At 46.0% G+C, this 18,002-nt stretch overlaps 1 long non-coding RNA gene across 1 annotated transcript; it reads right to left on the minus strand.

The window, feature by feature from the left end:
- Positions 1 to 2,798: 2,798 nt before the first annotated feature.
- LOC109438614 (uncharacterized) lies at positions 2,799 to 17,969 on the minus strand. The gene is made up of 4 exons (XR_012498838.1): positions 17,811 to 17,969; positions 15,571 to 15,891; positions 14,722 to 14,811; positions 2,799 to 7,230 (listed from the first exon to the last, which is right to left on the minus strand). It is a non-coding gene; the product is annotated as an uncharacterized LOC109438614 (long non-coding RNA).
- Positions 17,970 to 18,002: the final 33 nt, after the last annotated feature.

Here is an 18,002-nt window from a genome sequence, read left to right on the forward strand (position 1 = left end):
GCGCTCCTCTTCCCGAGGCAGGCTGGGGCCTGACGGTCCGGGGAAGAGCATCCGCGGGCCGCCCCGTCAAGTGCTGCCGTTGCCCCGGACGCTCAGCAGTGGCAATCCGGCCTGGTGACTTCTGGTCACCTAGGAGAAGAAGGAAGGGTAGGGACAACCCCACCCCCCGAACGACGCGTTTCCACCAGCTTGCCACGCTGCCGGCATAGCCACATCAAAGCACACTGGCATTATCCGGATTCCAGGCACTGATTTCACAACAACCCTGCAAAGCGGTTATTACTAGTCGCATTTCACAGAGGAGGAACTTGAAAATTAGAGACGTTAAATAACTTGCCCAAAGCCACACAACTAGGAAGTGACAAAACCTAAGCGCTGGGATTGAACTGCCCCTCTTATGTATTTCTAACTTAAGCAGTTCTTCAGGCAACTTCCTCTGGGAAGCCTTCCCTGATTGCCCTTCCGTGCCTTCCTGACTTCTATGCCTTGTTCTCTCCTGGCTGTTCTCATGCTGGCCCCTCATGGTTTGCCCCCGACCCCCACCGCCTCCCACTCACCCCCTTCTCATTCAGGGTCCTCAAGCCACCTGGTTTCTGCTTCTCTTCCTTGAATGTACCAAGCTTGTTCCTGCCTGCGGGTCTCTGTATCTGTCCCCTGCCTAGCTGGCTCTTTGTCACATCACCTCCTCTTTGACATTCTAGCTAAAGTAGCTCTCCAGTTTTTGTCACATAATGCCCTTTTATTTCCTTCTGATCACCATCTCACTAACATGATTATATTCATTTACTTGCTTCCTAGTTAGTCATCAGCCTCCCCCCCATTAGAATGTCAGTGTCTTGAGAACAGAACTGTGCTTGTCACATTCCCTGCAATGAATGTCCTGAAGCTGACTCAGTGCTTGCTGCAAATTGTAGACACCCACTTATCACAGTAACCCCCAGATACACACTCGGTGATAACAAAGTTGCTTTACCATTGAACTGAAATGATATTGGGCCCCATTCTTTCCCTAGCTCCTGTTCTAAAAGAGGGGAAGGTTAGGATGTCACCACCTTATGACCATTTGGGACTTGGCTTATCTGGCACTGTTGCAGCCTGCTGGGTCAGCATGCACAGTTTCTTATCAGCTGGCAGAGGCTGTGGTCCATGCAGATGCCTGCCTTCATAAATGGGCTGTGAGGAGTCAAGGTCAGCAATAATTAGAGTTTCTGCCAGGACATTACACATATCACCCCAACTCATTTAATTGGTAAAAGCAAGTCCTAGGCTTCTCCTTTTAAACAACAGGGGGCAGGAAATTTCCCTCCTACCATGTGCCAGAGGAGGAGAAATGGAGTACTGTGATGAGATTGAATGACTACATTCCATCTTTATTTTTATGCTTTTTGAGACAGTACAGACTACCTGGGAGGAAAAAAAGATTGCTATTACGATCGCAGTGCACAGTTCTGCATTTTATACTCTGAGTTTGGGCCCCACATGTGGGTTTCTGTGGGATTTTATTTGTGGAATAACTGAGGGTTTATATTTCACACCCTCCCTTTAGGGCAGGCAGTGGCTTTTTCACTGCAGTATCCCACACACGCAGGACAAAGTGAAGCATCAGCAAATTTCAATAAATAATAGTTTAATAAACAAAGATCTGACTCCCAAGTTCTGTTCCTTGCCCTACACCAGCTTGACGGGTGGTCATCCTCTCCAGGCCATGGCTGACAGAAGGAGATGCTGCTACAGAACTGGCTGACTGATAGCAATGGAGGTCCCAAAATAATAGAGACAAGATGGTAGTACTCAGCTGTCAAGAGCAAAGTGGGTGCAATAGTCATATAACCATCGAGGACAAAGTAGCAGTCAGCAGGCTGTATAGCTCACTGGGATGGATATATTCAGTAGTTGGTAGAATGCCCACATTGGTTTGAGTGGTGAGATTTTTCATAGATATGAAGGTCAAGTGAAAGTCCCTGAAACTTCCTTCCCCTCACCCACCCACCACAGCCAAGATAATAAATAAATAAATAATATAACGGGAAATGGCAGAGATTAGTACCACCCTTGAAGACCTAAAGCATGTGGAAAGGATTGGGCCCCATCACATCCCTATTTAATTTATCAGTCTGGCCTTGAAAAAATACAGAGATTGGTAGTGGATTGCTGCAAATTCAACTTAGGAGTAGCCACAACCACAACTGCTGTGCTGGTATCCCTGCTAGCACAGATCAACATGGCCTCAGGTCCCTATCAGGAACCATTGACATTCACAGGAAGGGACAACAGTTTATATTATGGTCTTGCCACAAGCCTGTGGTCACTGTCCTACGCTTTGTCATAATATAGTCTAAGGACCATGGCTGTCTGGACATTTTGCAGAATACCGCATTGGTTTATTATATTGATGATATCCTGCTAATCTCTCTGAATGAACAAGAAATAACAGATAGATGAAGACCTTGATGAGGCATTTTTGCTCCCAAGGGTGGAAGATAAACCCTGTGGAGATATGGCGGCTTGCCACATCAGTGAGGTTTGTAGGGGTCTAGTTGTCTGAGGTATATCAGGAAATCCCTTCCAAAGTAAATGACAAATGATTGCATCTTGTACACCCCAACGCAGGAAAGGAAGCACAATGTCAGAACCCACTCTTTGGTTCTGGAAGAGGTATATTCCATGCCTGGGAATGCTACTCTGGCCCATACGTCAGTGAGTGACATCAAAGGCATTCAATGTGGAGTGAGGCTCACAGCAGGAAAGGGCTGTCCCTTAGGCCACAGCACCCACAGACCCTATGACAGAGGCATATGTAGTGGGAAAAGATGCTGTGAAAAGTTTATTGCGAGTCCTAGTGGGTGTCAATCAATTTTGACTGAGAATTATAAGGCAAACAAAAGCTTTACTTGGAGGTCTTTTTAGGAATTGCAAATCCAGGAAACAGAGATTTGGGTAGAAACCCAACTGTGTTCCTAGGGGAGAAAAAGGCACAGAGTTCATAGACAGAAAAAGGGGGGGTTTCCAAAGGAGTTTACACAAGTTGCTTTGAAAGAACTGTGATTGGTGTTATCAATTGGTATACACTATGCTACACACGATCAATTGCTTATGTCTATTGCTAGGTGAAATTTTTATTTTTTAATAGAGAATTCAGTGATGCAGAGCCAGTTCCAGGAACTGTATCAGGATTTAGCCAATTGGTTTAGCCCAGTTCAAAAGTACAGTTTCACATGAAGAGGGTATGTTAGCTCAGTTTCCTGAAGGCCTCCTGGCTCCATTTTAGATTGCTCTCTTGACAATACCAACTTCATTTTGCTGTTTTCCTTTCACATTTCTCCCTTTTGATCAAGATCTTTCCTTAGAAAGCATAGATGATCAACCATCAGGGAGTACCATTGGTCTAGTCATCGAAAAAGCAACATTGTTCCCTCTTCACGAGGGAGGCTCCTTCCTGGTATATCATGTCCCACATAGAGGTAAAGTAGTCTCCTGAGTGTACAGTAAGAGGGCTTATGGACACATTTGAACAATAGGACATTTGTCCGAAGCAGAGCTAAGTCACACATTCCTCAGTTCAAAGGTTCCTTTGTAGAGGTGGTCTCAGTCAGATTTATTTGTTGTAACACCCCTAGATGTTGGGCTACCATTATTCTGGCAGTGGCTGTTAGTCGTTGTTGAATGCACCTGGTAAAACATCTGGTTAAGGTAGTGAACAGTGTAATTACGAAAACCAATATGATTAAGGCCGGTAATGTAGAACAAAGTCAGGTCCCATTCCTGCAGGCAGCCAAATATGCATAAGTCTGTCCAATTGCAACTGATAAGGTAATGTTCTGTCTGTTCAAGGGATTTTAATATTTTGTTTCAGAACCTCAAGCTGTTGCATCACTTTACCTGATTTAACAGAGAAACAACATGCCTTTCGGAATAAGCCTTGTTGGGTGGCTAACACATGTAGAGCCATATGGTTTTGTAGTGCTACCTCAGCCAGACGGTCAGTCATTCCATGTTGTACTTCAAGAATAGCTGCAATAACATTGTGCTACAAGAATAGAAAGATTTCTGATAGATTTTTCTAATTCAGCTACTCCATACTAAAGAAAGAAAACTCCAGCAAAGGCATGCCCAAAGCTTCACTGATCTATTATGGGGTGGGTAGAGAGAGGACAGAGAAGACCATGCCCAAAATCCCAATTCTGTTTGGTCAAAGTATATAGATAAAGGTGCTTAGACTGGTGATAATGGCAGAAGAAGGGAGAGTCTTTCTGGTGATAGCATCAAGTATGAACATTGTGGGGACAGAGCCCCAGAAAGTAGTTTACAGGCTCTCGGCCTCACGTGGAAAGGTGCTGGCTCGGCTGTGGCTGATTGGCTGTCGGCTGTGGCCAGTTAGCCGATTGGCCGCCGGTATAACTGCTGCGGCTTCGGAGGAGAGCCGAGGACTGACGAGGATTGCCGAGGAGCCGAGGAGCCGAGCAGCGGAGCAGCCGAGCAGAGCTGAGGAAAGCGGAAGAGGAGAGCCGAGGAGAGCAGACGAGAGGAGAGGAACAGAGTCGAGGAGAGTGGAGGAGTTGTCGGTCGGTCGGTTGGCGGAAAGGCGGACGGCAGGTCGCGCGTCGGGTGGGCCCAGCCTCCAGTGAGACCATAGTGGTATGACTCCCCTACCTATGGCTCCGTGGGTGTTCCTTTTTGGCCTCACCATATCCTGCGTTCTTGTGTGGGGAGCGGGAGCAGAGACCCCGCAGGCCGCCCCACCTGAAAAATGGCATGGCAAGCAGGCCTCCGCGCACGACAAATGGCGCAGCGAGCAGGATCTCCCGCACGACAAACATAATGATACCACATCTGCCTTGCCATCGAGTCGACAAGGTGACATATTTGGGTCCCACACAAAAAGAAATACTTGGTGTCCTGAAGTGAGAGTGCATAATTAGGCCCCTAAACCCAGACTCCAAGAGAAGTATTAAGTCTATTTTTGAGGCAGGGGTTTCATGTCCTCCCATATGTTGGATGATCATAATAGTTGTCAACACAGAAGACATTAAATGCATCATGCGATTCATGAGTGTGATTAAAAGAGCACCTGAGGTCTCTGTATATTTGGGTTAGGATTGAAAGATTAGGATGGGTTTGATTGTTCTAAGAATTTGGGCTGGGATTCCCTGAGAGATTTTATCTGTTTTCCATCAAATACAAAATTTTTGATCTAGTCCCCAAGTAGTATTCAGGAGCAGAACTACATCTGCTTTCCAGGATTTAGTGGCATTGTTCCCTAATTTCCCCACATTAGAGAGACATTGTAACAAGTAACATTGTAGTTGCTGAAGGCCCATTGAGGCATGAACTTGTGGTCATCTGAATCACACAAGAGTGTAGTTACACATTTTTAAATGGACAAAACTCAAGATTCTGCCTGAACTATTTATATTTTCAAAACAGACAAGTTATCAGTAAGAGTTCAGATTGTATTTATGGGTATTCCCTTGTGGATTGGGGAGTACCTTATGGATGGATCTAGCTACAGAAAGGTCATGTGTTCCATCAACATTTTTGAGGTTTGAGAATAAAGGACTTTAAATCCAGTGTTATGTCCAGTTAGATTTTATAAGCTTTCAAGGCTTAGGGACGGAGCCACTAATTCTTGCTCATCATGAGTATAGTTAGCCCAGCTAAATTAGTTTAGCCCAGTTGAAAAGTTCAGTTTCAGTTAGCTAAATTGGCGCTGTTGGATAATCGTTGGCTATCAGGAACAAAAGGGTGTTGAAAGGTGTGGGGACAGAGTCCCAGAAAGCAGTTTCCAGACTCTTGGCCTCAAGTGGAAAAGTTCTGGCTCGGTTATTAGATGGCCATCAGCTGCTACTCGTTAGCCACTACCCACTAATATAACTGCTGTGGCTACACTGGCAAGAGGGGGTTGGCAGAGAAGTGACGGCGGATTGCGGCCAGCAAGTGTGGTTAACAAGCAGATTGTGGACTGCAGATAGTGTTGATCCTACTTCCTGTGTGCGAGACGGGGGTGCAGGAGGACCCCTCGTTGGGGTACTGGCGGATGTTTGCTTTTGTGTCTCAACACCAACGAGAATATAGTGATATGAGTCCCTTATCTATGGCTCCGTGGTTCCTTTTGGCCTCACCATGTCCTGCGTTCTTTTGAGGGGAGTGGGAGCTGAGACCCTGCGTTACAAAGGGCAAATAGGGTATTCACTGTTGTAAGCAGACATAAAAATCTGAGTATGTTCATCTTGAAATTAAACTAAAGAGCTAGGAAAAGGAAGAATGTTTTCTCAAGAGTTGTTCAGACAAAAGTTAGGTTATGATAACAATACAACCAGTAAATGAAACAAAGGTGGTGGTTAAAGGGAAGACCAAGTATAAGGGTCGCTGGGTAGAATCACGTTCTGACCTGGAATCTTGGGGTCTTGGGTAAGTCGTATACATCACATGCCATCTGCTTTGATTCTTGAATGAGAATTCTAGTGGTGATCTTGAGTTGTTTGGAGATTTTCAGCTTAAGATCTCCAAACGGCTGAGATGACCACTCAGGTATGCGTCCCTTTTAAATGAGATACATGACTCCATGAGGCAATACCATTATGTTAAGCAGCACAAGGGTTAGTTAACAATACCTGATATGGCCCTTTCCACTGGGGCAGAAGGGCATCTTTATGGAGATGGCATTTATGATAAACAAAATCTCCAGGTTGGCGATCACGACATTGTAGATCTTTGTCTCCAGGAGAGCACTATGGAAAGATTGCTCCACAAGCTGTGAGTCAGTTTTAAGGGCCATTATAAGTTCTTTACAGTAAATCAGGACGTCTCCTTTTAGCAGTGCAGGTTCACATGTTCCTTGATCTAATCTCAGGGGTCTGCCTGTACTAATTTCACAGGCAGGAGACAGTCTATGTTTGCCAAGGGGAGTAGATCTTAAGTTGAGCAATACCAAAAGAAGAGCCTTAGGCCAAGGCAGATGAAAAGACTCCACGAGTTTTGCCAATTGAGTTTTGATTACCCCATTAGTCCGTTCTACAAGACTGGAGGACTGGAGATGATCAGCACAATAGAAATGTTGCAAAATGGCTCAGATCTTACAAACAGCTTGTATAACTTGTGCTGTGAAATGAGTTCCCCAGTAGTTTGGTCATGATGGGGCTCTGTGGGGATTCCCCAAGTTGGGAATATCTTCTCTAGGAGTATTTAACTCACTGCTGAGGCTGTGGCTCCACAGCATGGAAATGCTTCCACCTAGTGAGAAAACATACAAATCATCACTAACACATACCTGTATCCTTGACAAGAGGGCAACTGAATAAAGTCCATTTGCTAGACCTCAAAGGGATCTAAAGGCAAGGGAAAATGCCCTATTGAGGTATGAATCAGTTTTCCAGGGTTGTGCCTTGGGCAGATTTGGCATTTTGGGTATACCTGGGAAGCTATCTTTGGAGAGGACTTCCAGTATATTGTTTTCCCCATGAAACCATTTTTTCTGGTGTTCCAGTGAGTTGTCACGTACATATTGTAATATGTAATATTGTATACAATCATGGAGGAGGGGTCAGTCATTTGGACCTACCCATAAGTTTCTTCTAGGGTCAAATTTACAACTTTGTTTCAACCACTACTTTCTATTTTGTCAAACATCTAAATACTGTGCTTCCATGTTATCTTTTAAATCTCCAATTGCTTCAGCCAGTAGCACATGTGCTTCCATTAGGGGCTGAAATTGTTTAATGCTGCCTACCTACCCAGCAGCAGTGTCAGCCAAATGATTACCTTTATTTTCCTCTATGCTTGCCATTGGATGTCCAGGGACTTTTACGATTGGTAAAGATTTTGGTAATTGGATAGCCTCTAAGAGTTCTAAAATGTAAGAACTATTTTTTATATTTTGTCTGGAAGAAGTCAAGAATCCTGTTTCCAGAGCATACCAAAGTCATGGGCAACACCAAAGGTGTACTTGCTGTCAGTATATATGTTAGTTGTTTTACCTTTGGCCAAATTGCAAGCTCCAATTAACGCATAGAACTCTGCTTGTTGAGCAGAAGTTGCCTGAGGCAGTGGACTGGCCTCAATGGTTTCATTTAGAGACAATTGCATAGCCTGCTTGGTAGTGGCCTTGTCACGCAGGGTATCATGCGGGGTCTCTAGTGCCGCCCTCCACATAAGAACGCAGGATACGGTGAGGCCAAAAAGGAACACCCACAGAGCCATAGGTAAGGGAGTCATACCACTATACTCTCGCTGACGGCTGGGTTTGAGATACAGGAAGCAGGCGCCACACAATTCGCAATGTGCCGTCCACTTGTCTCTGCCAACCAACCTCACTTGCTAACTGCAATCCACCTCTCTGCAATCCGCAATCCACACTCCACCGCCTGCTAGCTTAGCCACAACAGTTATATCATGGCTAATGGCTCACTGGTAACAGCTGATAGCCGACTAGTCACAGCTGATGACCACCTACTACCCGAGCCAGCACCTTTCCATGTGAGGTCAAGAGCCTGGAAACTGCTCTCTGGGGCTCTGTCCCCACAGGCCTATTTCATATTTTAGGTAAGAACCATCAGCAAACCAAACTAATTCAGCATTTTCAAGAGGAATTTCCTATAAATCAATTTGAGGAGTTAGTAGGTGGTCTGTTAATGTGAGGCAGTCATGAGGAGTTTTGTCAGAGGGCAGAGGAAGGAGAGTAGCAGGATTCAGAGTCACACTGAGCAATAGTAACATTAGCTGAACACAGTAAAAGAACTTTGTAGGAGGTTAGTCGGCTAGCAGAGAGGTGCTGAGTATGAGAGTTAAGTAAGGTTTCCAATGAATGAGGCTGTGGGGGCAAAGCCCCAGAAAGTAGTTTCCAGGCTCTCAGCCTCACATAGACAGGTGCTGGCTCAGGTAGTAAATGGCCAACTGTGATTGCATGGCCATCAGCTGTGGCTAGTTGGCCGTCAGCTGTAACCAGTGAGCCATTGGCCACTAATATAACTGCTGTGGCTACGCTAGCAGAGAGAAGGAAGAGAGAAGAATGGGGGCTAGCAAGAAGATGGTGGCTGGGCTGGCAAGCGCGGATGGCGGTTTGTGGACAGTGTCGATCCAGCCTCCAGTGAGAGTATAGTGCCGCCAGAAAGAATATAGTAGTATGACTCCCCTACCTATGGCTCCGTGGGTGTTCCTTTTTGGCCTCACCATATCCTGCGTTCTTGTATGGGGAGCGGGAGCAGAGACCCCGCAGGCTTCCCCGCATGACAAATGGCGCAGCAAGCAGGGTATGGTGCCAGCCAAAGCTCTCCAAAGGACGGTGGAGCAGTTTGTGCGTGTGAACACCCAGTCTGAGGAAGACCAGGAGGAGCAGCTGCCGGAGAGCTGGACCCCCGTGGAGGGGTGGGAGGACGTGGACGGTTCTCCCACCAGCACAGGGACAGCCATGCAGCTGCTGGAGAGATGGAGCCCCGTGGAGAGGTGGAAAGATGTGGACGGTTCCCCAACCAGCACAGGCCGGAGAAAGCGAAGGTCGTTGCAGCCCTGTGGGCTGGGAGGTTCCTGCTCGGGCAGCCCGGATGCAGGACTTATAGTCCCAGGAGGTAACGCTTGCTGAGTCCTCCGTGGGAGATAAGGGTGAGGTCAAGGTCGTCCCTCACCCCCAGGACAGCCCTGGCGAATGACTATGGACTATGGGGAATTGCCTTCCATCCCTAATTTAATGGACCGCTTGACTGTTTGTTTGGGAACTGTTGTTAGTGGAACTGGGGGATACTTGCTTTTGTCTCTTGACTGGCCGCCATTGAGAATATGTAAGCACCTTGATTGTGAGTCGCTGTTGTTCCAGCAGGGTACCCCGAGAGGCCCAGAGAGAGTGGCAGTGCCCTGAGAAGCCCTGGCTGTGTCCAGGAAGTGTGGCTGTGCCCACAGAGAGTGGCAGTGGCCTGAGAGCCCTGGCTGTGTCCAGGAAGTGTGGCTGTGCCCACAGAGAGTGGCAGTGCCCTGAGAGCCCTGGCTGTGTCCAGGAAGTCTGGCTGTGCCCTGAAGATGCCCTGGCTGTGCCCAAGAAGTCGGGCTGTTCCCAGAGAGAGTGGCAGTGCCCTGAGAGCCCTGGCTGAGTCCAGGAAGTCTGGCTGTGCCCTGAAGATGCCCTGGCTGTGCCCAGGAAGTCGGGCTGTATCCCAGAGAGAGTGGCAGTGCCCTGAGAGCCCTGGCTGTGCCCAGGAAGTCGGGCTGTTCCCAGAGAGAGTGGCAGTGCCCTGAGAAATCCTAGCTGTGCCCGGGGAAACTAGTGGTACCCTAAGAAGTCCAGGAAGTCTGGCTGTGCCCAGAAGTACTGGTGGTGCCCTGAGAAACCCTGGCTGTGTCCGGGAAGACAGGTGGTACCCTAAGAAGTCCAGGAAGTCTGGCTGTGCCCAGAAGCACTGGTGGTGCCCTGAGAAACCCTGGCTGTGCCCAGAGAGCCTGGCTATGTCCAGGATATTGCATTCACCCCCAGGCTCCTCGCACAGGTCCCCTCGCGGAAGACGCTTGTCACGTATATTGTGAGGCAAGAGCCTGTAGGCGTGGAGTGTGGGGGCAAAGCCCCAGAAAGTAGTTTCCAGGCTCTCAGCCTCACATAGACAGGTGCTGGCTCAGGTAGTAAATGGCCAACTGTGATTGCATGGCCATCAGCTGTGGCTAGCTGGCCGTCAGCTGTAACCAGTGAGCCATTGGCCACTAATATAACTGCTGTGGCTACGCTAGCAGAGAGAAGGAAGAGAGAAGAATGGGGGCTAGCAAGAAGATGGTGGCTGGGCTGGCAAGCGCGGATGGCGGTTTGCGGACAGTGTGGATCCAGCCTCCAGTGAGAGTATAGTGCCGCCAGAGAGAATATAGTGGTATGACTCCCCCATCTATGGCTCCGTGGGTGTTCCTTTTTGGCCTCACCATATCCTGCGTTCTTGTATGGGGAGCGGGAGCAGAGACCCCGCAGGTCGCCCCGCATGACAGAGGCACATGGAGAGTAGTGGAAAGTCCTTTCTTATCTCTTTTACATGTTGTAGTAAATTAACAATGGCCACAATGGCTCTCATACAGGGAGAGAGACCTTTGACCACTGGATCTAACTGCTGACCACAGTATCCAGTGGGCCCCATGTCGTTGGCTTCCATGTCATTAGGTCAAGACACTCAAGGTATTTCCCTCTCTTCATGAACAAAAAGGGAAAAGGGCAACTGATATTAGGATAGCCTACAGCAGGTGGATCATAAAGATTGCCTTTTATTTCACCGAAGGCTTTCTGGGATTCCTCCGTCCATGTGAGAGGCTCTGTCTGGTCAGCTTTGAGAAGAGAGTATAAATAGTAAACCATGACCGAAAAATTAGGAATCAAATTTCTATACTATCCAGCCAAACCTAGGAATTCCCTGAGGTGCCTTTTAGTCTTGGGGCTAGGAAAAGTTAAAATGCCCTGGATCCTATCAGAATCCAAGAGGAGAACTTTATCAGTAACTAAATGTCCTAGATTATTAATTTGAGTTTTACAAAACTCAAGTTTTTCTTTAGGTACCTTATGTCCCTTTTTTGCTAGTTCTTGAAGGAGATGGAGGCTATCTTCAAGGGATGCTTTCTTAGAGGGAGAGCAGAGGAGGAGGTCATCCACATATTATAAGGGTGGATTGGTAACGGGATGCTATATGGGCAATATCTGCCTTTAAAATTTGGGAAAAGTAAGTCAGACTTTCATTGTAGCTCTGAGACATTATTGTCCCAGTATACTGATGTCCTTCCCATTGAAAGCAATTAAGAACTGGCTTTCAGGATCATCAGGGATATTTAAGAAAACACTATAAAAATCTGTAACTAAACAGAATTTACTTTCTGGTGGTATGGCTGAGAATAAGGTATGAAGGTTAGGCACGACTGGGTGCCAAGGCATGACTATTATTTATAGCTCTTAGATTTTGAACAAACCTCCATCCCCTCCCACAGGATGTTGTCTCTTTTAACATAGACAACATAAGTATTACAAAGGCCTGTGCAAAATGTTGCCTCTTTTAACAGAGACAACATAAGTATTACAAGGGCCTGTGCAAGGGATGATATCTCAAATATCATTACAAGGGAGGCCTTCTTTGAGATATTCCTCAATGATAGGTTTGATTCCTTGAATGGCTTCTGCATTTAAAGGGTATTGATGGATGTTAGGCAAAGGTTTATTTTTGTCAATTTTAATTTTCATTGCTGGTGCAGAATAAGTGCAATCTATGTCAGTGGCATTTTTTGACCCAAGTTAATTTGGAATGGACTCTAAAAGAGGGTTTGAGTCAGTTAAAGTGACTGAAAAACAGGGCTATGGTCTAGTTCTCTTGAGGGTCATTAGTTAGAAACTCAAGATGTAAGAATATTTTCCCCCTTTTGAGAGAAGGAAATATGGGTTACCAAACTTCAAGAAAGTCTTTCCCTAAAGAGGAATATGTACAGAAGGAACCAAAAATCAGTGGGTTCCTTGAATAGGTCCAAATTGAAAAGGAATTGAATGGGATTTGGAGACAGTCATGGGTTGATTGGAAACCCTCACCACTTGTATGGTTTCAGTACTCCTTAGTGTGAGGGCAGAGCCCCAGAAAGTAGTTTCCAGGCTCTCAGCCTCACATAGACAGGTGCTGGCTCAGGTAGTAAATGGCCATCAATGTGATTGGATGGCCATCAGCTGTGGCTAGTTGGCCGTCAGCTGTAACCAGTGAGCCATTGGCCACTAATATAACTGCTGTGGCTATGCTAGCAGAGAAAAGAAGAGAAAAATGGGGCTAGCAAGAAGATGGTGGCTGGGCTGGCAAGCGTGGATGGCAGTTTGCGGACAGTGTGGATCCAGCCTCCAGTGAGAGTATAGTGCCGCCAGAGAGAATATAGTGGTATGACTCCCCTACCTATGGCTCCGTGGGTGTTCCTTTTTGGCCTCACCATATCCTGCGTTATGTGGGGAGCGGGACCAGAGACCCCGCAGGCCGCCCTGCACGACACTTACTTACCTAATTCTTAATAGTTAGCTCAATTTCTCCTAAAGAATTAATTAGGAGCATGAGAATAAAATCCCCTTTTGATCCTCAGAGCAACCCTATTGCTGAGAAAATTTAGGTTGGAATCCTTAAGGAGGATTTGCAAATTTTACAGGCTGTTAGCCTTTTAAGCTTTAAATAATCGTTTTCCCCCAATGTCCAGGCTTTTTGCAATAATTACTAACCCCTCTGTATGGTGGTTTGCCTTGGGAATCTTGACAGGTGTGTTTAGCTGTCAGTTGCTGTAATTGTAGGCTCATTACTTGAGTTGCCTGAATTTTGGCATTTAGGGCTTGTGTAGCTTTTTGGATAGCTTGGTGAGCTGCTCATCAATGTACTAAATTATGGTTTTGCATGGTGGTCCAATTAAGTTATCATTTTTTTTCACCTGTTGTCCAAGTTTGTCTTGTATACCCTCAACAAAAGCTGAATTAAAAAACATTGAGATACCTGAAATCTATGTAACTTTACTAACAAGTGTCATACCAATAAACTTTAATTAAAATAAATTTAATTAATGCTAAAAAAAAAGCATTGAGGTGTCATCATTGACTGCATCAATGCCAGAATACTGTTTAAAATTTTTTTCAAATCTATCATAATTATAAAAAACAGTTTAATCAGGATTTTTAATATATTTTTAAATTTTCTTCCAAACAATAACTCAAAGAAAAGCCTCGGGTATCTTTTCATGAAGCCATTTAGCCAGCTTTGAGGCTTTGTTCATGGTTTCTTGTCCTCAAAAGAAAAGTCTCTCATAGGGTTTTGCCATTCCATTTTGTTTGGTCATTCTCTTGCATAACTTTCTCCTATGAACACATAGATAAGCTGACAGAGGTCAGACAACCTTGGCTCCTATGTTTGGATAGTTAGCAGAAATTCCCTAGTAAACCCAATGGCCCTCTTTGGGATTAGATTAGGGAGATCTTTAGTAATGGCATGGAGCTCAGGTTTAGTCCATGGGATATAAGAAATAAGGGTTTGTCATCTTGGGCTTGGCCCATCCAATGGTTTAACATTAAATGGGGTGGTAAGAGGAGTCTAACAGAGCCTCAAGTTCATCGTTATAAAAAGGGAGTTCACTGAGTGAAGGATAAAGAGAGGGAAAACAGGCATACAGCAAAGGAGCAGAAGGTGCAGATAATGAGATGTCAGATGAACATTTAGAAGTTTCCTCAAATTTAGTGAGTTTCTGAGACAACTTGAAATTTGCTTTGGTTAATTTAGAATTTGTGTCTTGGAGGGAAGCAATTTTTTAATTACTTATGTTTGGAGGCCTCAAAATGCTAATTAAAATATGCTTTCCATTCAGGTTGCTGAGTTTTGTAGTCATTTTCCAACTGACTACACAGATAGATTAATTTGGGGATTTCAAATAAGCCCCAAGTTGGCCAGTTCAATTGTAAATCCTCCTGGGCAATTATGGTCCAGCGAGATAGAAATTTACAGGACAGAGACCTGAAATTTTTGTACATAAATAAAGCAGGAGCTCCAGAATGTTGCTGTTTAGCAGCCTCTCCCTTAGAAAGCATACTTCGCATTTTTCAAAAGAAGTAATTACCAGACACGCACTTCAAATCCCATAGACAAAAGATCGGGAACAGAGGACATCTAAGTAGAGCCTGGAACTTAACCAAGGCAGGAGGTTCAGGTCTAGAAGGACTTATCACAAGGATCCAGGATCACTGGGGAGACAACAGGTGAAATGGACTCTTTTAAGTACCTTACTCAAATCATAGAAATGCTGGAGGAGGCAAGTCACTCTGGATCCCACTTCTGACACCACATATTGTCCATCCATTTCGGCTAAGAACTGTAAAGCAAGCAAAAGCTTTATTTGGGGTTTTCTAGGAATTGCAAATCCTGGAGACACAGATTTTGGTTGAAATCCAACTGTTTTCTGCGGGGGAAAGAAAGGGACAGAGTTTATAAAGACAGAAAAGGGACAGAGTTTATAAAGACAGAAAAAGGGGGACTTCTAAAGAGATTACACAAGCTGCTCTGAAAAAGCTATAATTGGTACTGGCAAGGAGATTTACACTATGCTATACATGATTAATTGCTTACGTCTATTGCTAGGTGAAAATTTTATTTTTTAATAGAGAATTCAGTGATGCAAAGCCAGTTACAAGAACTGTATCAGGATGTAGCCCAGTTGCACAGTTCAGTTTCATATGGAGGGGATGTATTAGCTCAGTTTCCTGGAGGACTCCTGCTTCCATTTTTAGATTGTTCTCTTGACAGTACCAACTCCACTTTGCTGTTTTTCTTTCATATGTGAAAACCACAATGTGGAGCCCTAGGATTCTAGAGCAAGGCCAGGATCTCTACTGCAGAAAACTATATAAAAATTCAAAATGCAAACTCCACAAGTCTACTGAATCCTGGTGGAGATGACTAGGGAACATCAAGTGACCATGAGGCCAGAGCTGCCCCTAATGAACTGGGTTCTATCATGCCCACAAAGTTGTAAACTCCCGTGGGCCCTGCAGCCATTGTAAGACTGTAAGTGATCCATTGTAGCTCTACATCATCTACCACTGTTGCACCAGTGCCTCTCCCTCATTCATACCTATGGCAGATTAGGAGGTCCCTCATGACCAGCTGACAAATAAAGGAAAAGGCTAAGCTTGATCAGAGATGAGCTGGCTCATTTATCAGACGCAATGCCTTGGGGTGGGGGTGGCAGCCATTTTGAGACCTTGAGGATGAAAGCCACAGTCTGAATGGTGGAACCAGAAGTTGGGAAGGAGACTTGTCCTTGATCATGTTAGTGTCAGAAGTCCACTGATGTGAGAAAAATAAAACCCCAAGGTGATGTGCATCCAGACGGAGTCCAAGATGGCTGGTGCCTGGATCTAGAGCTGCCTGTATGTCCTCAGGAGTGAGTGATCTAACGGAGAGAGGGAAAGGAGAACAAAGCCATGATCTTTTCATAATTTAGTCTCTGAAGTGACATCCAATCACTTCTGTCATATGCTTCTGGTCATACACACCAACTCTGGTACAATGTGGGAGATTATATAAAAGTGTGAATACCAGAAGCAGGGATAATTGGGGGTCATAACAGAGGCTGCCCCCAACATCTTCCACCTTGCCATTTCTCCTACCCTCTTCCCATTAGCATTTAAACATGCCCAAGTATCTCTCATTTCAGGAAAAGGCCTTTCCTCAGCCCCACATCCCACTCCAGTTAGTGTACTTTCCATACTGGGCCATGTCCCACAGCCCAACTTCTCCAAAGAACTGTCCAAGTTCACCCTTCTCAAGTCCCTGCACCCTGGTCCTCAGCACACTGTAATGTGGCACCTGACACTGATCTTGCATAGACTTGCTCTTGCCAGGGCCACCAGTAGCTCCTGGTCCTTACCAAACTTGACCTCTTGGCAGCTTGTCACCTGCAGTTCCCATCAATCATCTTGACCCCTCTGGTTGGCAGCCTCTGAGATGGCCTCCTCTCCTTGATAGTGGACTGAAACTAGCAACTTACTTCTAACTAACAAACAGAATATGGCAAAAGTAATGGAATATTACTTCTGGGACATGGTTTCTATCTTGTATGGACTCTTGCACCTTCGTTCACTTGCTCTGAATGAAGCCAGTTGCCATTTTGTGACATACCCTATAGAGAGGCCTGCATGGAAAGGAACTGAGGAGGCCCCCTCACAAGAGCCAGTATGACACTGAGTCCTCATCCAACAATCTAGGAGGAACTGAGTCTTGCCACATGAAGGAGCTTGGGGCTTCTCTGAGCTGAGCCTTCAGATTAGACTGGTACCATGAGTGCAGCACCAGGAGTGCAGCCTGTGAGAGACCTTGAGGTAGAGGCACCAGCCAAGCCAAGCTCATATCCAGACACACAGCTACTGAGATCATATGCAGTAATTGTTTTAACCTGCTAGATTCCTGGATAATTTGTTATGCTGAAATAGATAAATAATACAATCCCACCCACTCCCAATAGCAAAAGGCCTCCTTGGATATCTCTGTTTAGGGACCACATTCAACACAGCCAGAAACAGACTCATCCTCTTTCCCCCCAAACTTACTTGTCCTCCTCTTACATTCTGTATCTCAGAGGTGGCACCATCATCTGCCTAGTCTCCTAAACCAGTATCCTGGATACCTCCCTTTTGCTGTCCTCAATCCCCAAGGCCAACAGACTCCATCTCCTAAATATCTCTTAGATATTTTCAGTCCTCATCATCCCTCCTGCCCCATAACCTGGGTCCCATCCAGAGAAGCTTGTTCACTGCACTGAAGGACCAAGAGGGCTTAGATTCAGCCCTGCCCTGCTCACCAAGGAAACTGCATTAGCTTGAGCTACCTGTAACTGGAGGAAAAACCGCAGCAATTACTTCCAACCTGGTTCAATTCACCTCAACCTAGGGGCAGCCTGAGGGATTCTCCTCAAGCCCATATAGGCTCTTGTCTCCCCTGCTCAAAAACCCTTCCATGGCTCTCCATTGCCCTCAGGATAAAGCTCCAACTCCCTAAAAAGACTTGGAGATCCTTTCATGACTTGGACTCTTCAACCTCAAGTCTTGTCCCTACCTGGGCATCATAAACTGTGTAACCCAACTGTGGACTTGCCTGCAGTTCATCATTGTGCTTTGCTCACTACATCTTTACAAACGTTCTTTCTATCTGCAACATCCCTGAAGTGGCTTCCTACCATCCGGAGCGTTTCGGTGCTTTAAGTATTCAGCCTGAGAGCTTTTTTAGAAGCTGAAACTGTCCACTCATAAGACAGTAAGACCTCAGAAAACAAGGCTGTGAACCTCAGTTGCCTCATCTATAAAACGGCCATACCGTGACTAAGGTCAGGCAGCCAGCAGGTGAGGATGGTCGTCAGCTCCCAACTTGCTGGTCAAGGTAGCGCAGAGCAAGCTACCGCGCACCACCCGGAGGGTGGCAAGGCTGCCAGTGTCTGGGACCAGTCGGCTTCGGGCGTCGGGGCGGGGCCTCCGGGCGTCGTGGGCGCGGCCGTCCCCTCTGACCCGC

Source organism: Rhinolophus sinicus, linkage group LG09 (genome assembly GCF_036562045.2).
Source record: "Rhinolophus sinicus isolate RSC01 linkage group LG09, ASM3656204v1, whole genome shotgun sequence".
In the NCBI taxonomy this organism is placed as follows: domain Eukaryota; kingdom Metazoa; phylum Chordata; class Mammalia; order Chiroptera; family Rhinolophidae; genus Rhinolophus; species Rhinolophus sinicus.